This window comes from Danio rerio, chromosome 18 (assembly GCF_052040795.2).
Source record: "Danio rerio strain M-AB ecotype USA chromosome 18, GRCz13ab, whole genome shotgun sequence".
Lineage (NCBI taxonomy): Eukaryota > Metazoa > Chordata > Actinopteri > Cypriniformes > Danionidae > Danio > Danio rerio.
In genome coordinates this window covers 46,869,253-46,892,007 of record NC_141038.1, presented here as the reverse complement: position 1 = coordinate 46,892,007, position 22,755 = coordinate 46,869,253, and the positions used below count along the sequence as shown (strand labels likewise).

The following is a 22,755-nucleotide window of genomic DNA, read 5'->3' as shown; positions in this document are numbered from 1 at the left end:
ATTAAATATGCAACCCAGGCTCATTCTAAAAAACGTAGTCCCGCGAACGTTTCTGGAGACCGCGAAATACGTCCCGGGACCCCAAGCAACGATTTACAAAAGCCATCCAGAAATAGAAAATCCCTTGTCTAATTTTGACCACGTTTTAGGATATCATCACTTTCTCGCCCTGTTATGAACTCGTTTACTTTATTTTTTTGGATTCTGTTTTTGTCTTACCTGATTTCTGGAACCGCTCTTCCCCGGACTCGAACCTGGTCATCGCCGTTGTCGTGGTCAGCTCCCCTCCGGGTCTCCACTCAGCCGACGAACACGACGAGCTAACCGGACAAACTGGTTGTGGCGGGAACGCCCTCTACACGGAGGTAAGTCAGCTGGTGAGCATGAAGAGGAGCGCCCAACCGTAGCATTCATAGCCTCTGGCTACGTAAATCGCGGTCTCCAGAAACGTCCATGGAACTACGTTTTCAGAATAAGCTTGGGTTGTAAATATGCTCTTGTCGTTAATTCACAGTAAAGTGATGACATCTGAATGTAACCATTCATAATTATGGTGGCTTGAGAAAGCCAACATACTGTTATACTACATAAACTTCTTCTTCCGTCTTCAACGCATCTCCTCCTAGACCGTTCATACTATAACCACCAAACTAACTCCAAACCTCCAAACTATACTAAATTAAGTAGCTATATCTTTTCCAACTGATGCGACCAATGGTTTTCCGAAAACTGACCTGGAAAATTCTGAAAAGTCCCATTGACTTAACATTGGACCAAACTTTGTGACCTCATAAGTTTGCGCCAGACTGTCTTACAGACTTAAGTTAGGGCTCATTTAACTCAGACTATCAAACTGCCAATCACTGATGACCTTTCAACTAACTAGCCACACCCTAGCAACCATTTACAACACCCTAGCAACTGTCCCATAGACTTCAATTTAAAAAATAAAACTGCCATTTACTATACATTGGACATGCTAAAAACATATTAATATTACTTTAGTAACCACCAATAATTGTGTTGTTTCAGCTCATTTTAAATATGTAGTTTGAACAAACATAAATGTTAGTGCGTATGTTCATCAATAATTTGCTCATTTTTATATTATGAGCCACAATTTGTTGGTATTTTATTGCCTTTTAGAGTTAATTTCACCTGGAATCTGCAGGGAACTGGCACATGCCAATATGTTGTTGGGGTTTTGCAGAAATCCAGAAAGTTACATAATTGATCACTGTTATTGAGCGTCAATTGCCTACACTAGATGAACATAAGCTTTGCCAAATGTTCATAGTGCCAACTAAACATGTATAATAATGTATGTATTTTGTCTAAAATAGTCACATTGCAAATTTCACTGAAATATTGCATGCCACTATTTGTTGAGATTTATTCTCCAACAGTACAATCTGTTTGAATTGAGACTTATGCTTCTATCATTTTAAATATCAACACAAATCACATCAATAGTGCAACTGCCTATGCATATTATCACTATTAGAATAGTGCAAATATTAATACTATGACCACTTCTTTCCAGCTGCACATCACTATGGCCACATACAGGCTGCTGACTTTTGACCTAGGCAAGTCTGTACCTGACCTCAGACTTAAAAACACATCTGAATTTATCTCAGACACAGCATGAACTTCCTTTCCCGGAAGAAGACATTTCCAAAACCAATCACTTCATAAATGACACCAGTGGGACGCTAATAATATCACTTCCAGTCTCCCCCGTCTTTGAGAGTAGACCAGCAGGTAACCCGGAAACTTCTGCCACCAACAAGCGCCTCATGGCAGGGCGCTGGACTTGTTTTAACAGTAATGTACTCTGACAATGCTTCATAAAGTTCAGGAGGTCATAGATATTTAGTGAAAAGGAAAACCACAAGGGTATATAGGCATGAAAGTCAAGAATCCTGCAGGACTGCTCAAACTTAAATTAAGTTTGGTTCCACACTATTCTTAGGTGTCCTTATAATTAATTAAACAGTCTGATATGTACTGAGTAAAATAAATCAACAAATAGGACTGGAGTTTAGTTTAGGGTTGGCTGCATCCAATTATGCATAATTTACTTTTATGACTAAAGTAATTAGGATGTAATAAACAAAGTGTCACCACAAGTTTCATATGCTCCCTCTCAGAGCTCAAAAGTCTCTTTAACTTTTATTTTGGTGAATTTGGATTAATTAGAGTAGGTTTAAAAGGCAGCTATCATTCAAAATCAGTTTTTGAAAGCTGCTTGGACAGAAATGCGTGTAGGTATAGTGCAACCCAGGCTCATTCTGAAAACGTAGTCCCGTGGACGTTTCTGGAGACAGCGAAATACGTAGCCGGAGGTATGTATAGCTGCATTTCTTTTTTTTTTTTTTTTTAAGCGAACGCTGCGGGGCGGTGTGACGCCATTTCTTTCGCCGCTTGCCGGCCGGCCGGCCGCTCACCTCCGTGTGATGGGCTTTCCCGCCACAACCAGTTTGTCTGGTTAGCTTGTCGTGTACGTCATCGGACTGGAGGCGCAAAGAGGAGCTGACCACCACCACGACGACCGGGTTCGTGTCCGAGGAAGAGCGGTTCCAGAAATCAGGTCAGAAAACTAAAACAAAATCCCAAAAAATAAAGCAAACAAGTGAATAACAGGGTGAGAATGTGGCCAGCCGCACGGTCAATCATTCTGTCATTCAGACAGACAGACAAAAGGTCGTTCGACAGCGGTCTTTGGCGGTTTACGCGACAACATCGCGGGTGCGAGCGGTGCTTGCGAGAGACGTGCAAGATGCGAAAATGCAAGGACAGCGGCCTTTCCCGGAATTGCAAAAACAAAAACAGCAAGAATACATATCTCCCGGGATGGATTTCGCGGTCTCCAAAACATTCATGGGACTACGTTGACTAACATTTCCTGATGTTAAAATAGGATCCAAATCCACGTGGGCGCTGTTTTCCCTACACACCGATATTGATCGACACGCGCATATTACATTGTCTTAGTATTAACGCATAAAATCACGTGCACAAGACAGAACTTGTTAATAAACTGGGATAACAAGATCTGTTCCAACTCTCTGTGATCAAACTTAAGGAGCATTAAGTGATACGCTCTCTATTAATTAAATCAATTTGAACTATACGTTTTGTGCTACATACTGTAATTCATAACTGCTGGAATCAGCACATCTGCTTAGTGTACACAACTATAAACAAGGATGCTTTAATCACACAACAGTAGTCCCAGTTTCTTGACATTAAACTTAATTTCTTCTGTACAGAAACTTAGCTATGATGGATCTCTATACTGTAGCATATTTACCCATTTGGTGGACATCCTGTCACATTTACAATGAGTAGATGAGTGAATTTAATTATTTTACTATATGGAAAGCTCAAAATGGAAAATAATTCCAATTCTGGAATCAGATATTTAGATTAAGAATCAGATATTTGTTATGAAATAAAAATGATTAATTTCTGTGTGAACATTTTTATTTATTTATTTATTTTTTACTGAAAATGTTTTAGTTTATGTGTACAGTTTTAAATTTGTTTTTAATTATTTTATTCTATTCAAAGTAACACTCACAGATGCAAAAGTAGCCTCTAGCCTCTGTTGGATAATTGATTTTTAACCGATCAATTCCTGCTCCATTGTGTAATGTTTTTTTTTTTCGTTTTTTTTTTTGCCATTTTAATTATAAAAATTGCATCAGTAATGTGTCGCTTTTGTTCACTTGTGATCAGATTAACAAAAATGCATCTTAATACCAATGAGAACAGGGTCTAATTACTCCATTGGATTTGAAACTGGGAATGGATACGTATTGAAATCCATAAGCGGATTCCAAATTGCAAATGGAATCAATAAAATTATAATGTTACTTAACCCTACATTTCAGACATTTTTTTTATTTTGTTTTCAATGGAAGAACCAAAGATGAGTTAAAGTTATGGATTAACTAAAAAATTTAACTTAAAAATGGTGAAAAAAAAATTACCGAAACTGGGAATCAATAAGTATTAAAATCAATAAGTGGAATCGAAATCGGAGATGGAATCAATAAAAATCTAATGATACGCAACTCTACATCTCAGACATTTTACTTTTGTTTTTATTAGAACACATGGAGATGAGTTAAAGAAGTTATGGAGAAAAGAAAATGGCAGGAAAAAATTATCGAAACTGGAATTGATAAATATTAAAATCGATGAGGAATCGAAATCAATATAATTCCAATTATACCCAACCCTACATGTCAGACAATTTTCTTTTGCTTTTATTAGAACACATGGAGATGAGTTGAAGAAGTTATGGAGGGGAAAAAATGACAGCAAAAAATTATGGAAACTGGGAATTGATAAGTATTAAAATCGATGAGGAATCGAAATCAATAAAACTACAATGATACCCACCCCTACATGTCAGACAATTTTCTTTCGCTTTTATTGGGAGGCATTGGATATGAGTTAAAGAAGTTATGGATGGAAAAAAATGGCCATTCAAGATTTAAAGGGCCATGAAACCCCCTCGTTTCAGCAGGGTGTTTTCACACCTCTTCTTTGGAAAAAGTCAGAAAAGTGGGCGTGTCCAGCTCTGTTTAGGGGGGAGTGTCGGAGGAACTAAAGTGGGAGGGTGTGGGAGTGTCGATTTGGGCACGCGCGAGTTTCAGAGTCAAAATATACACACACACACACACATACATAAAGGAGAATGTGATGGTGTTTAACCTACATGGACATCTGTAGTCGAATTATTAGCCAAATTATTAAATGGTGGACTTTAACTGCAGTTTGGCTCTTTCATTCAGGGAATTCATTCATGCCCCTCGCGACACACGAGATATTTGATTCGAGGAGCTGCTCTAAGCGTGTATTTTTCATGCAATGTTTTATACCGCACGGCGAATGAGAGAAAAAAAAACATCTGCATTTCCCAGAAACTTAGATGCACACGACAGGTAGTGTCAGAAAGCCGCGCGTGTTATTCCGGTCACTAAATGCGGTAAAAACCCTACACGAGGTTAAAGTTTGGTTGTGGTGCTAACGTGTTTACACTCTGTGTAATAGTTTGTTAGATACGAACAAACTGAATAAACAAAGAGCACTGGTCGCTCACTTACCAAATCTGTAGAGACAGGACAATCACCAGCAACTAGAGCCGCGTCTTTATGAAGAGAATACTACAAATGATTCCAGATCCCAGCGTTTGCAGATGAGAACAGCTCTCAGGTAAACAATAATCCTTCTTAGACACGTAAGTTATTGTTGTCGCGCGTACACTGTAATCCACACGTGAGTCTGAGCTCTCACAGAGAGAAAATGAAAACGAAACTTAACTGCAGCAAACTATAAAAGCAACACTTCACGCTTGTTTTGCCAACACAACGTGGCGTCTCTGTCCTGAAAACACGGTGATAGTAATGAATATTAATGAAGTTGCACAATAGAGTGCGCTGATTGGTTTGACCCAAGCCTTAATCATGCATTAATGCAACACACTGTAAGACGTAATAAGACTCACTCAGGCACAGACGCCCAGTCTGCACGCTGGAATACACGCTATTATGTCATGACCGTGACGCAGCTTCAAAAATTCGTTTCAAACAGGAAGTACGAATTTGCTTAAAATAACGCAAAAACAACCAATTTACACTTTTTAGTGAAATATAGGTGTCCTAATAGTGTTTTTAGCAGTGTGGGACACATATACGACTGTCAACAGCTCAAAAAATGTGTTTTGGTGTTTCGTGACCCTTTAATATCAAGCAGTTTCTAACTGACATAAAGCATGGCTAAAACATTAGACCTTTATGGATCACTCAGTCTTATCTGCTTTTTCTTCTACTATGCAGTCTTGAAATGTCTTTTGTGATGAACAAAGCAAGTACAGAACTGTGTACGCCTGAAAAAGACACCATGACAGATCTCCAACATTCCAGTATCCATTCACTTCGACATATCAGTCTGCCGGCACATGTGCTGCCGAACACTGCATTCCGACACAATTAAAGTCAGTGTGAGATATGTGTCTCATTTATCCCTATTAGACAGTAATGAAATATAACCGTGATCCGCCATAAGATGGAGAAGGGGGTTTAGACGATTCTATTAATTTCGCCACGACGTTATGCGCACACGACACTCACAGCATCTCAATCCGTGACAGCACGTTAGTCAAAACTATCACTGAAGGCGTCGCTCAAGCAGTGTAAGTCTGTCCCTGAAATGTCAGCGTGTGCATAGATACAAAGCCTTTGTGGAAAAATGAAGGGAAGAGGAGGGATTGTTTTCTTTTTCGCAGGCTCTGAGTTAAAGGGTGTCTTTTTTCCTCAGTGAGTGATGTATAGACTGTATACAGACAACACAAGATGCATCTCCAGCACTTAATGAGTTCAGGACAAATTGAAGACTGGATAACAACAAAACCCTATTATAGATTCCTACTCTATGGACCATTAACATTAGAAAGGGAAGGCCATTTGTAGTGTTAGCGTCGTGTTCAAGCGCAGTGACGCCCTTTCTTCGGGTCATATTGAGCTTACAAGCTCTGCAACAACTAATGTGAAAGCATAGTCCAGAACAATTACTTGCCAAGCAAAATGCTGTAAGTCTGAGCTCTTATAGCTCAAGAATATATTCTCTGCAGGGTCTTGCTAATTTGTGAATAACCTATCAACTGTTATTTCCAAGCAGAATATTCACTTCATTAAATTTTAGTAACTTGAATTAAATTAACGTAACTGACATGAAAAAACTACAGGACCTTTTCCACTGAGTGGTGCGGTACACTTCGGTACACTTTTATGTCCATTTTTCGCTGTCAAAAGGTAACAAAAAGTGAACCATATCCATGCGCTTTTTGAGTACCCATTCTAAAAGTTGCCTAGCACAAAAAAGGGTGCCAAAATTAGTATTAATGGACTGGGTGTTGAGAGTATTGATCAGTATAGGTATTTGGGAACTGTTTTAGATAATAAATTGTCCTTTTTTGTTAATACTAATATGTTCTGTAAGAAGGGGCAACAACGACTATACTGTTCACAGAAATTAAGATCTTTAAATATAGACAAATCCCTCATGTGCATGTTTTACACTTCATACATTCAGTCACTGTTCTCGTTTTCTTTGCTTTGTTGGTTCAATTCTCTAAGTGTGAAAAATAAGTGTTGTCTGGTGAAAATTGTGAACCTAGGAGGAAAAATAATGGAAAAACAGATGACCATGGCTCAGTTATACCATAGACAAGTTTTGAGTAAAGCTCAGAGTATTCTGTCAGATGATTCCCATCCTATGCACCACGAGTTTTATCTCCTCCCTTCTGGTCTTCGATACAGAACACTTATTAGTAAAACAATAGGTTTTTTAATTAGTTTAAACTTTCATTCATTCCCTCAGCTGTGAAGTTTTTAAATTTAGGGTAGAATTTGTATTGTATAATGTGCTTTTGTGTATTATGTGTGATATGCATGTATGCTGCAAACAACTTGCCTTCGGGAAATGAATAAAGACTGACTGACTGAAAAATTACTGCTGAACGCTATTGGTTTACAGAGAAATGTCAACAGCACATGCACATAAACAAGATGAGAGGTTTGTAGGCTACTGACTATATTTCGTATCGTTTTTGAACCCAGAAAAGGCCTAAATGCATTGGGTATTTATTTATTTATTTTTTTGTAATTGGTAATATTCAAAGAGTTCATGTGTTCATAAATCTTTGTGTGTGTAAATAGATACATATATTCATTCATTTTCTTTTCGGCTTAGTCCTTTTATTAATCTGGGGTCGCCACAGCGGAATGAACCGCCAACTTACCCAGCATATGTTTTACGCAGCAGATGCCCTTCTAGCTGCAACCTATCCCTGGGAAGCAACCATACAATCTCATTCACACATATATACTGCGGACAATTTTAGCTTACCCAATTCACCTGTACCGCATGCCTTTGGACTTGTGGCGGAAACTTTATAGATAGGGTGAGGAGCTCTGTCACAAGGAGGAGCTCGGAGTAGAGCTGCTGTTCCTCCACATTAAGAGAAGTCAGCTGAGGTTGCTTGGGCATCTGTTTCGGATGCCTCCTGAACACCTACCTAGGGAGGTGTTCCAGGCATGTCCCACAGGCAGGAGGCCTCAGCTATGTCTCGGCTGGCCTAAGAAAGCCTCGGGATCCCCCCGGAGAAGCTGGAGGAAGCGTTTGAGGAGAGGGAAGTTTGGGGTTCTCTCTTAAGACTGCTGCCCCCACAATCCGGCAGATGAAAATGAATGAATGAATAAATCTCAAATGTTGTCATTTAATTATAAATACATTTAATTAAATGTTCAAAATCTAGGGCTGCAGGATTTGGAGAAAAAAAATCGAATTGCGATTTATCTGATAAAAATTGCAACTTGGAAAAATGTGATTTGCTACCATTTTATAAAAGATTTACAAGTCTGATGTGGTGTCACATCTTTATAAATTGCAATTTCGAATTCAAGAGCAAATAATTGTGCATGCCAAAATCCTCACATTGCACCGTTATTCTTACAATTCTGCAATTAGCACTCTAATAAGTTTGCTAAAGTCTTCGTTTTCACAAGGGTATGTGAAATCAGTTAGCAAAGATGCTGATTTAAACCTCACGACCCCACATACACCTAAAAAGTAACCGTTTTGATAATTACACAGAATTGTGACTTATTCTAAATGTATCGCAGTGTCAGATCCGCAAGAGGGACATGTCATTTAGACATAATGCTTCAGACCGCTCAACTGTTCAAACCCACTCAAGTTTCTCAACAGCCAATTAGTAAAGGTCACTGTCATACCTCATTTCACTTCACAGGAACTCAACTGGAATGACTGAAAAATCTAAATACCCCTGCGCTGGAGGAGCAGAATTCCTCGGATGAATGAATATGTTTAATATAGTAGATAAATGATATATCATACCAACCTTGGTTTTTCTTTACTTTGTGGATATGTATTTACACAGTACATTTTTTTACAGTCTATGCTGCTTCTCATAAAGAATATTAGATATTATTTGAAAGAACAACACTGCTTTACTAACAGCACTAAGGAAACAATATTTGACGGCATCACCCACTGTGTGAATTTACATACTCATTCAGACCATGTTTTTTTTTTTGTGCTGTTTTGTTTTATGCAGCATAATTTCACAAACTTAAATCAAAGATGGTTATGTTTTAACTTCACGTTTTGACATTATTTTATCTAAATTAAATTAGTAACTGCTTATATGCAGTTCATTATACAATATTCATATATGTAGGATCTCAAAAATTGTAGGGTTCTGTCAAAAAGCTTGTTTAGAAATTAAACAAATCTTACAAATTATTAGGATTAGGCAAAAGATGAAAGGACTATTGAATTAGCATTTTATTCTCAATTTTGAATCAACATATTCAGCTTCTCAGAAGTCAAACATTAATTAAGCATTAATCAAAACAGCATTAAACACAACAACAACAAAAAAGTTATTTAAAACCATTAAATGATTAAAACTTGCTTGATAATTAAGAACTGCAAGCAAATAATTGGCCATCAGAATTACAATATTATTAATAATAAGTGCTTTACTATTTGTGTGTTTGTATATTTTTTCAGCTTTTTTAAACCAACTAAAATAAAAATTAATAGAAAACAACAATTATTTTATTACAAATATTATTTTGAATAAGAAGCTGGGTCATACTGCTGGCTTAACCTACTGAAGAATGATTTAGTTAATTATCAACACTAAATTTAGGGCAGCTTTGATGGGGTAATAAATTAGTTGTTGGTCTAATAAATTAGTTAATACAGCATCTCTGAATCATGACTAACGTACAGTGTTTGCCTCTAATTTTAAATTACTGGACATTTTTCAGTCTCTGATGATGAAAAATAACCTCTTGCTTGACTATTCATATTTTTATTCTATCTTTCCCTGTGTCTTGCTTAATATATATATATATATATATATATATATATATATATATATATATATATATATATATATATATATAAATACACATATATGTGTGTATATATATATATATATATATATATATATATATATATATATATATATGTATGTATATATATATATATATATATATATATATATATATATATATATATATATATATATATATATATGTATGTATGTATGTATGTATGTATGTATATATATATATATATATATATATATATATATATATGTATGTATGTATGTATGTATGTATGTATGTATATATATATATATATATGTATGTATGTATGTATGTATGTATGTATGTATGTATGTATGTATGTATGTATGTATATATATATATATATATATATATATATATATATATATATATATATATATATATATATATATATATATATATAATAAAAAACAAATAGCAATGAGCATCAGAATCAACCAGTTAGGGGACAAAAAAAAAAGAAGACATGACAATTGGAATCAGCCATGAAAAATAAATATTGATCATCGCACTAAATAACAATCAAACATACACTCAAAAACTTTTAGCTGCTTGTTCAAACTACTTGTTTAATATGAAGTGAAACAACAGAATTCTTAAGATTTTTATGGGACAACATAGTTGTTTTATGTTTAGTCCACTTAAATTTGTTAAGCTAACTTAATCGATTTGTGTTAGGACAACATGAATGAATTGTGTGGATATTTTTTTACAGTGTAATCCAAATAAACTCTTCTTCTAGTATTGGATGAACACAATATGTAGCCTATTCCTCTTCTTTGGAGAAGAGAGGAGAACAAAGCATCACTGCTTAAACAGACTTCAAAATGTTTTGCTTTATTGCGTAATGGATTAGTTAATACGCATTAGACAGTGTGCAAGGTTTGTGTACGGGATGAATTTTTAGCATGTGAATACAAAAAAAAAAAAAAAAAACGCATATGAAAATGTTTAGACTTTCGTGTGCAAAGACCTTAAGGGTCAAAAGTAAGTCATTACGTTATACTAAAGATGCTTCTATATGACTGAATAAATTGTCACTGAAAACAAGCAGTCGATGCATCATGACATCCCGTGAAGGAACTCAACCCGCTAATGTAGTAGAAACTTCTCAAGTTTAATCAGTTCTGCAAATTTATCTTGGGCTTGATCAAAGCCCATTATCAGCAAGAGGCTAACAACATCTGTTCTCTTGTAATGAAAATCTTAATTACATACATTAATTATGAAGAGAATGCAGATTGAATGATATAGACGCCATCCTCATCATTATCACTTGAACCATGCTGCTCTTTCTAATGGACAAAAGATCTCCTTTCTAAAGATTGTGGGAGAAACTTTCAGATGCACACGGACGTGAAGAACACCGGGAGTACTTTGTTTCAATCACGTCACACGATGATGGGTTTTTTTATCAGTAGACCTGAGGGAAGGATCTTTCCGTACAGCAAGCCGACAGGTACTGAGATAGCCTGCCATTATCCACAACCACCATCAATCTCAACTCTCACGTCTGCTTACCAACCGCATCGCAGACATACGACTGCTTCGCTGCAGTTAAGAGAAAGCGAGGATCGGATAAATGTGTGGATTTGGAAGAAGCTTTTACCTCTTTGAAAATGAAGTAGACAATTTATAAAAAAGACTACTGAATCTTAAAGTTGAGTTTAAATTAAAATGAAAATGTTTTATAGTTCAAACTGATATTCAATGCAATTACTTAAAGTTATTTGTATGATTTGTAAATGAAAGACTACAGTGGTCCATCGTTATTCGAGGGAGTTACAGTACGTTCTAAAAATAACCCGCAATAGGCAAAATCCACTAAGTAATCAGCTTTACAACTATTATAGATGTTTTAAGGTAATAAAACCCCTCACTACACACTTTACACACTTTTCTCAGACAGGCATTACCATCCATTTGCACCCTTTTCTCTCATGTTAAACAATCAAAGTTCAAAGTTTCCAGTAGTCCAAAGTCCAGTAGACCGAAACCAAAGATCAAAACTTGTTGTCAGGCACATTTATTGTTATTGTTAACATTTATTGTTGTCAGCAAAAGGTTCATACAGCTTTTTAGCTTTTGTTCGTATAATGTTGGCATCCAGAGTAATATTTTTTCCTACAGTCATTGATCCACAAAACTAAAGCAGACTCCAACCTTAAGGGGTTGAACACCGGATGCGTTGCGCACATGACAATTGGAAGTAACACACACCAGACATGCACATCAAACACCACCAAACCACCATCTCCCCCTGATAGCTGAGCAGGACTCTGCAAAATAAACCCTGAAAATCTGACCAATGTGAGGAGAGTTTACTCACACCTGACTTGTTTTAGCTCCTTTGGTCTGTTTAGAAACATTGCAGTGTGAAAGCGATCCGCACTAAGAGCAAAGAGCAACAATGTAACAATTGCAATCCCTGTTTCAGAACAACTGAATCGATTCACAGGTGTGAAAGCACCCTAATTCTACAATTAGACAACTTTAGCTCTATAGCAATTTGGCATACTCCAAATATCATGCATTTACATGTACTTTTATGACCCTAATGAACAGATATTTTCATATAAACAGACTTGCAAATGAGGTACAGCTTGAATACAAGGAGCTCTCACTGCAAAGTTGTGTTCAGTTTTGGCTTGATTGCAATCAAACAGGTCACACACTGTTTTCTTTTCCTCCATAAAGAGTATATGTACTGATTGATTGTGCATGTTTCCCAACACTGTTAACTAAGTTGTATAGTCTTGAGTCTAGATTTGAAATTAAGACACTGAAGTGCACCCTTAATAATCAGGTGGCAGTTGATTCCATAGATGTGGAGCAGCAAAGACTCACCTTTTAATTTAAGACGTGACCGTAGGATATGCAGAAGAGCTTTATCTGCACACCCAATGGACCAAGGAGCCGAATTGCAATAAATCAGATCTGAGAAATAACACAGGGCTTTGTCCATTAAGTTATTTAAAACTATCAACTATCTTGAACTGAATTCTAAAACAGACACAAAGTAAATGAAAGAACAACACAGGCTCATTGGAAATACTCGCTTTAGCCTACGTTTATTTATTTTTTATTTTTTGTAAAAACCACAAAAAGCCTGGAAAATGATTTCAGCTGATAATATCTTTTTTTGACAACTGAGCTAATCGGCATTCAAGACAAAGTTAGAGTCAAATATAACACCCGCATTATTTTTCTTTTCCCCGCACTGCCTTAACATATGCAATGAGATCCTCAAAAGGACTAAATATAGAACATCTGGTTTTGGAAGAACCAAAAAGAATCCCCTCAGTTTAATATTTGTTGAGCTTGAGGAATCTATTCCCCATCCAGCATTTAACCCTTGTGTTCTGTACAAGTTTACTACCTTTTTGTTGTTTGTGGCAGTTTTGCCCGGTTGACTACCATTTTAATGACATTTCTTTGATTGTAAAGCCATGACAACAAAGCATTTTCCTAAAATATGTGTCAATGCAAAATTTGTAATCAAAAACCATTCCATTCGCTGAAACACAGTGAAAGCTGTGGACGAATTAAGACTCAAAATCACTCCAGACTGGATGAAAACATCCGCAACAGCAGTGGTCCTCAACCCCCGAGGATCAATTGGTACTGGGCTGCTCAAATAACCATTAATTACTTGTTTTATTTATTATCCAAGTCTGAATGATCTCTTATTTTCAAAAATCTTTTATTTTAAAGAATGACCGTATTTTCTCAATTACATCTCTGTAACTAGAGCGTCCAAATTTAACCAAGCAGCAAAATGAATTAAAAAAAAAAAATCAATGACTCTGGAAAGTTTTTTTGCCAAAGGCAAAGGCCCCGTTAAAAACCCACAAAGTGCCAAGAAATAGATTTGCAACCCATTCGTCAACAAATCAGGAGAATCCAGCATGTCTGTGCAAGAGAAAGATTAGATCGCAAATGATGGCAGCCGTTCACAAATCGTGTCTTTTCCAAACGCAAGTTTGCTACTTCCAATGTAGGTGCGTGGCTTGTGTCCATGTTTCATATCTTGTGAGTCTTGTCGCAGTTTGTTTTGTCTTTTGATTGGCCCATTGTCCACTGAGGTTTTACACTTGCGGAATTTACATAAAAACAAGAAAACAGTGGTGTCAGAGGCTCATATGCCCGTTTCCGTACACTGATCTTTTATTCTACCATGCCTTTGTATACCCAGATTTTCACTATAGGGCACCTTTAAGCTACAATGTTTTTCACACTTTTGATATTGACTTCTCTCAGTATTTCAAGACATTGATGGATGGTTTTGAGTTGAACTCATTCAGGGCATACTGTATGTTCAAAGTCAACAGCTGCTACTGTATGATATTATTCTGGCCAACATAACAAAATGTCTCATAACACTTTTATGTTCACACGGTTATTATTCGGAACAGATTGTAAGTTCATAAGTTCTCCACATGTTATTAATAGTTGCATTATGCCTATACAGTATATACATTGGATTTATTAAGAATAAACAATACATATTTGAACCCCAATTTAGCTTTCTGCATTCAAAACGTAATTCAAATTCAATAAAAACTCTCAAATTGTTATAGACAAAGAAATGAGGTCACCACAAACACTTCTGAGGCATTGAAACACAGACAGCTGATTTTATTTCTCCAAAGAATTGTTTGACTAATGGCTTTGCAAGCTAAAACAAGGATATTTAGGATGACAAATGCTTTTAAGCAGAACCATAACTACAAAGTGCCTCATTCACGCAACATGAGCAGAACGAATCATTTCTAAATCTATTCTCGCGCAAATTGCTGAACTGAATTGAAAGCGACAATTTATGCGAAAATGATTTTATGAACGATTTATACAGAAATTCGTTCTGCTTTCAATGAGACCCTCCTCAGCAGAATCGTTCTTAAGATCTCAAAGCAGTTTTTGGCATCTTGTAGGGTTTTTAATGGTCTCTTTCACAGGGACATGATATCATATCTCAATAATGTAAATAGCACCCTTCTGCCTATTTTGGAGGTGCGGTGCCGCCTCTACCCACACTTGTCATGATAATTGGGAAGTGAAGACAAAATGTCGGAATCATCATCTTTATCCCTCCATAACAAAACAGATCTGTTACTTTTTACTGTTTGCCAAAAAATATTATATTAGTTTTTTGTATTTTTTTTATTTACAAGATTACTAGTATAGGTAGGTTTAAGAGTTAGGCTGGAGTGTGCAAGAACAGATATACACTCACTGGCCACTTTTTTAGGTACATATTACTAGTATCGAGTTGGACCCTCTTTTTCTTTCAGAACTGCCTTAATCCTTTGTGGCATAGATTCAACAAGATACTGGAAAATGTTCTTCAGAGATTTTGGTCCATATTGATATGATAGCATTACACAGTTGCTGCAGATTTGTCAACTGGACATCCATGATGCGGAACTCCCGTTCCACCATATCCCAAAGGTGCTCTATTGGATTGAGGTCTGGCGACTGTGGAGGCCATTTGAGTACAGTGAACTCATTGTCGTGTTCAAGAAACCAGTCTGAGATTATTTGTGCTTTATGACATTGTGCGTTATCCTCCTGGAAGTAGCCATCAGAAGATGGGTACACTGTGGTCAAAAAGGGAAGGACATACTCAGCAACAATACTCAGGAAGGCTGTAACATCGACAAAGCATGCATAAAAACTAATGTGGCTTTATAACCAATATGTTTAGATAAAATCTTCTTCTGAATTTGAGCAAAGAAAATTTCCCCACTTTAAAATCAGCAAAAACTTTGGTGTTTGATATCATTTTGAGTATTCAATTATATCTCTAAAGAAAATAAATCACAAACCAGGTTCATTGTTAACATTTAAGCGTAAACTGGAACACATTGCTACTTATTTTATAGCATAACTGATGTTGTCATGAAAAGAAAATACGAGATGAACACAAATTTGTTGAAGCAATCAAGCCATGTCGTCACCTTAGAATTATAAGGTTCTATTTGACATTTTTGTCAAAATTGAGTTATTGACATATTCTTATTAAATGACAACTTATTTACATTATGGGATGCTTTTTATAAGTTGTTTATTTTAATAGCTTATTTTACACACATGATGTTTGCTTTATGGAATTCAAAAACTTTGAAGCTCAATATTTCGAAATCATTCAGAACGCAGATAGAACCTTATAATTCTGAAGTTGATGTACTGTTTCTACATATTTTTGGTGTTTTACCTGTGTGCTCTGCATCACATCTGTACAAATGGAGCAGCCAAGCACTATATCAGAAAAGTCGTATAATATATAGCTGGTTATTTGAAGCAAATGTTAACATATTTTTGTTTACAATATGTATGGATTTTGATTAAATACATGCTCTTTAAACATTAAATATTAAGGGTGCAACAGTACATAGTATTGATGAATCGATGAATATAATCAGTCCAATTGTGCCAGCGACAAGAGTTAAGCAAAAAACAACAACAACAACAAAAAGACCACACAAAATAAATAAATAAATAAATTTACAAACAATTTAACAATCATTACCATTATTATTATTATTATTATTATTATTATTATTATTATTATTATTATTATTATTAATATAAGTAGTAGTACCACTAGTAGCAGGAGTAGTAGTATTAACAATATTTACTAATAATAATAATTAATATGTTTATTATTATTATTAAATACAATACTACTACTATTAATATTACTACTTATAATTTTAGCAAAATAAAAAATATATGCTTTTCAAACTATTATTATTATTACATAAATAACTGAATAAAAAATACTGCTACTACTACTTCTAATAATAATAAAAAACAAAATAATAATTTTAACAATTAATAATAATAATAATAATATTAATAATAATAACAATACATAAAAGTATTATTATTATTATTATTATTATTATTATTAAATCAATAAAAATGAATACATACTACTGCTACTACTACTACATCTACTAATAATAAAACAAAATTAAAAATTACTTTTTTGATACATAAAATTTACACTTTTTAACAATTATTATTACTATTGTTATTATTAATATTTTAAAATTTTATCATTTCTTTAACAACAACAACAACAACAACAATAACAACAGAAAAAAATATTATTAGCTCTATTATTAATATAATAATAATTATTATTATTATTATTATTATTATAAAGTAATAAATTACAAATACTACTACTACTACAACTAATCCTACTACTAATAATAATAATAATAATACAAAAAAAATAATATGACTTTGAACAATTAATATTATTATCATTAATAATAATATTAATAATAATAATAATAATAATAATAATAACAACATTAATACATATTATTACTTTTATTAACAACAACAATTATTATAATTATTATCAAATGAATAAAAAATACTACTACTAATAACACAAAAATATTTTTTCAAAAAAGTTTAATAATAATAATAAAATTATTATTAGTATTAATAATAATAATAAATAAATAACTACCACTACCACCACCACCAATACTATCAATATTAAACCCAGTACTTCTAATAATACATTTAAAATTATTTTTTAAAAATCTCATGCACATCAGCATAAATGTTCATGCCAATTCATTGTTAATTTTTCTTTGCATGCAATCAGAAAATTCTGATTTGGTATTGGACTGGTTTTTAATAATGTGGAAAAAAATAAATTAAGCCCATATATTTTACCTATTTGCCCTTTCTTAGAGTGTCCTTTCTTGAACTATGTTCTACATACAGTATAATATTACAAAGCTCCCCCAGAGGGTCTACAATGCACAAAATCATCAGTGTGTGTTATGCATAACCTTTATTCATTTTAAGCGCACATTACATAACAGGCTGTCCTGTGAGCTCAGGCCGCAGATTAACTCCACCAGTGAGCTCTCCTGCTGTGAACTCTGCTCAGTTCACGGCAGTTTTGAACGCAGCTATAGCTGGCTCACTAGAACCATGTTACAAAATATCCATAGCCATAAAATATTCATCGAATTCTCCCGTGCCAATGAAAAGCAGACAGAGCAGAGGCAGCTATCCTGCCGTAATGTGGCATGACAGATTTTCAGAGCAGGCCCGACTTCACGATGATAGCTTTGAGGGTGAACTGAACAGGCCGGGGTTCATTTTTCTTCATTGTGTGTGTTTGAGAAGTCATTGTAGCAGACAGTGATTTGAGATTGATGTTTAAAACGCACAAAACTGTACGGGGCACTTTCATATCAGAGAAAGCTCATATAGACGACACAGAGCAGCAGCGGGAAAACTTTGACTGTTAGCCTTCAGTAGGGATGACTATTGATTTTTTAAAAATGCCATTAGATTATTTAGATGGTATTTAAGTGAAGTATTTATGTAATAAATTTGCTGTCATAAATATTTAACGCATAAATAAAATTCACGCATCAGTAATTTTAAAATCGTACAGGAAAACGGAACGCACTCATAATTTTCGGAGGGCACAATTCCAAAATCTGCAATTAGAACAGGCACAGATGCAACATTTTCTTTGTCTGTTTGTATATGACTGATACATTTACAATGGGTGTACTTTACAAACACAAAATAATGTTTTACCACAGACACGAAGACCTGAAAAAGCGTCACTGTCAAAATTATGTCACCGCTCTCACAGGCATTATTAAACAAGCGAGAGTCATCGATTGCAACGTGCGCTTGCTGGGCACTCAAGCTCCCACACACCGTCTCAGGTAAGATTTTTGTTATTCCCTCTTTGAGAAATGTCCGTCATGAGCTGTAATAAAGGTTGAAACTTAATGAAGTCAATTTTCGCTGTGTTTCTTAGATATTTTGCTGAATCAAAGTTAAGAACGGGCCGAGGATAGTGAGCATAATGTAAGTTAACGTTACAGGCAGTTAGCGCAGAAATCAGTGAAAACGGTGTTTAACTATAACATGACATCTGTTGATTAAGTAACCTTTTATAAATCCAGATCGACCCATGATCTATTATGCAACAACGATATCAGCAAAAGACAAGTTAAATATTTGAGGGTTTGTGCTGATGTAACAGGTATGAAAATTATAATTCGCTTTAAGTATAGAATTACACAAAATATGTATTTTATCTAATGAGTTAGTAAGTATACCTGAGGTGTTTGTTAGTGTGTGTCTTTTCCTTTAAATTTCTAAGGGAGCTCACGCTGTTTAATTTCCTGTTTTGCACCCGCCTCTTCCATTTCTGCACTGACTACGCATGGGAGAGGTGGGTGTCTGCTAAGCTCCAATTAATCTTTAATTATCTGTACTTTATAAATATCTTTTAAAGCCAGTTTTCATGTTAAAATAATATTTATACCTTTATTTTTCACATATATTTCATTATTTTTGTGTTCTCACTAAAACTGAGGTTTTGATTGACTTTAGCCTAACTGAAGCATGCGAATGCTAACCGCATTGCACTTTACTTTAACAGAAAAGCTGTAAGGGCGAAGACACACTGTAAAAGCTGTGCTTTTTGGTTTATTCTCATGTATGTTTTGTCACTTTGTTAATATTGTTTGGAGTTTTGTTCTATCTCTCTCCATCTCTTCCCTTTCTGCACTGACTACGCATGGGAGAGAAAAGCTGTAAGGGCGAAGACACACTGTAAAAGCTGTGCTTTTTGGTTAATTCTCACTGAGTAAAGAGCCGTCACAACTGCAGATCTCCGACTGGTTATTCCTTACTAAAACAAAGAAAACACAACGCAGAACCGGTTACACTGACCAGAGGTGTGTAACGTCAAACATTTTTATGTTCGTTGAAAACAGTCTGAAACAGACTTGTATGTCTTCTAAAAGCTGAATAATAAAGCTCATTGATGTATGGAAAGGGGATGATATGTTCAGATATTGTTTTTTTATATTGTCTTTAAATTTGTACAAAGTCAGATATTAGTAAATATAAAATAAATGTTTGCTATGTTATTTGTTATTATTTGTTTGTTATTTAACTTGATTAAATTATTAGTTACATTTTATTTTATTTCATATTTAATAAACTAATTATATTATCATTGAGCCTTATATTATTCTATGTGTTTCTCTCTTTCTGCCATGTGTGTTTCTTCTATATTGGTGATTGCTTAATTACCACATTATATTTTGACAACATTCAATCTCAGCAATATTAACGACTACCCTGCGGGCACAGGAGGTCAACATGATGTCACATTGAGGTTGTACCCCAATGTACCCAAGCATGGAGGAAATGAAAATCGGGTTGACGTCAGAACTTAAGGTCAGGCCGATGTCAATGTCCAACCTAAAATCAACCAAATATCAACGTCTAATCATGTTACTGTACACCTTGACGTTGTGAGGACGTTACTACTACAACATCTATCAGACGTTGGATTTTGGTCACTAACACAACCTAAAATCAACCAAATATTAATGTAATTTGACATCATTATTGGATGTCAAAATAATGCTGTCCTTAGACGCTGGCTAGAAATAAAATTTTGGTCACCTGACATCATGACCTAAATCTAACCAAAAATTAATGCCTTGTTGTTGTGTGCCATAGATATATACATTAGATGTCGCCTGGCCTATTGTTGTCTATTGGATGGAATGCGTCAATAGCACCGCCATCTTGCTACAGGGTAGCGCTCCTTTGAAATGAATGTGGGACCAAGGTACAGTGGAGGACTGTGACAATCCAAAGCCAGAGATATACACATATACACATATATCTATGATAAGGAATTTTCCTGGGTGTTATTATGTAATTTTTTTTTTCTAATTACAAAAATTATAATTTTACATCACTTTTCTACATTGATGGATCAGTGACCGCACGGGCATTCCTGACAAAAAGCTTGTGTTTGTGTGTACAGAAATGTATTATTCACCCTCCCTGTTAAACTTTTATCTAATCCATGTCCTGAAGCACACCTCCTCTCCTGCTTTCACTGCTCATACTGACAGAGGGAGCAACGCGTTTGTGAATGAATCCCCCGAACGACTCTTTCACGAACGTTGTCCGACAATAATACAAGTTTCTGGCATCGCAGCATCTCGTTGTCATATTTCTTTTGCATTGTTTGCTGATTTTATTCAACAAAACTAGCATAAGCTGAGTGTTTAGTGCGAGTTGGAGCTGTTTTGCCGTATGGTGAATGCAGTAAGTGACTGTTATCATCAATAACGTTACCTGAATAGCACAAAAGTTTAGAACATACAAAAACAGAAAAAAACTTAATATTACCTATGAAATGTTCTGCCTTTGTGCTTTGTTTTCATTGTTTGCTCGTTACTACACCCGTAGACAGCGCTAAAGTCCCGCATCTTCACGTAATAACACTGTCTTGACTAGTGCGGTTGAATGACATTTGTCCTGGGAGCACTGTATCAATGTGGCGGCGCTATTGACGCATGCTCAGGGTCCCTATGCGATATCTAATGTATATATCTATGGTTGTGTGCCTGCTGGGTGTGTTGCATTGAGTTTTCATCACATCATTGATGAGAGAACATACAAAGGAATAAGATGTTTAGCATACATTTTACAAACATGCATGCGTATTCACTCACCGGCCACTTTATTAGGTACACTTAGGGCGCTTCCATGCCTAGACTTTTGTTTTGGAACCTGTGTCATGTGCCCAGTTACAGGGCTCGAAATTGCGACCATTTTGGTCGCATATGCGCCCGAAAATTAATCTATGCGACCTCATAATATATCTGGGAGCATTAGTGCGACTGCAGATAATGGTTGTAGTGCGACCTGTTTTGATTTTTTGTAAAAACGTGCTGAATCGCTCTTCCCTGCCGCTATATTGGTTCATATTAGCTGTCATTCACTCAAGGTATTCCGCTGTCAGATGACAGGGAAGGAGCTTTTATGACCACAGGAAATGCAAACGGCTGAAGAGTAAAAACTTAAAGCACACAAGTTTGAAAACCCCACCTAAAGTTGAGGCGCAGATGAAAGCGATCATGACACGTCACGTGGTGAATAATGATCCGCCAGCTGAGATCAATCGAGTACGCGCTTCTTGGAGAAGGTGCCCGAATCTCCATGCGTCGCATTCACTGCGTGTTCAGCGCAAATGTCCGCTAAAAGTCAAATCTAATACTGCATCATCGCCAAAGAAGCTCGCCTTTACTAAGTTTACACTGAAACTGCGGCTCATAACAAAGACCGGATTTGCGCCGATGGTTAGCGCAATAATCTTGCGCTGCCTACTTATTAATTGGGTCGGCTGACTCGCCTGCTTTCCACAAACACAGAAAAATGAAGATCAGCTCAGACTGAACCTTTAAATTGACACAAACTGAAACCAAAACTTTTAAAGAGTGATAGAAGTGAGACTTTACTTACTTTCTTTTGTCTATTCTTTTTTTGAGTTGTATATTATTTTTTTATTTATTTACTGATGACTGCTTTGCAGCTTTCATCATTGAATTGAATGATTTATTATAATCTTTTGTTTGTTTTGTATCAGAAATATTATTTATTAAATTGACATGCATATAAAAACAGCAGTACAAAATAAATATTTCTTACTGCAATGCTTCATTTTTGTTTGATGCAAACTATACAATTATTTTTCATAAAGTAACAGACTTTTAATAGCAGATAACCTACATTCATGCACATTCAAGGCAGCATCATAATGAGAAATGGAATTCATTGTTACTATTATTGTCATTTTCATCATCATTAATATTCTATGGCCTAATTATTAGACATTCATTTTGGAATTATTGCACACAAATATCAATGTCTTCGCAGCTTTAGTTAGATAGTTGTT

At 35.3% G+C, this 22,755-nt stretch overlaps 1 long non-coding RNA gene across 8 annotated transcripts in view; it reads right to left on the bottom strand.

Moving 5' to 3' along the window:
- LOC137488332 (uncharacterized) overlaps window positions 1-22,755 on the bottom strand; it is a 300,450-nt gene that overhangs the window by 204,940 nt on the left and 72,755 nt on the right. The window lies entirely within an intron of this gene.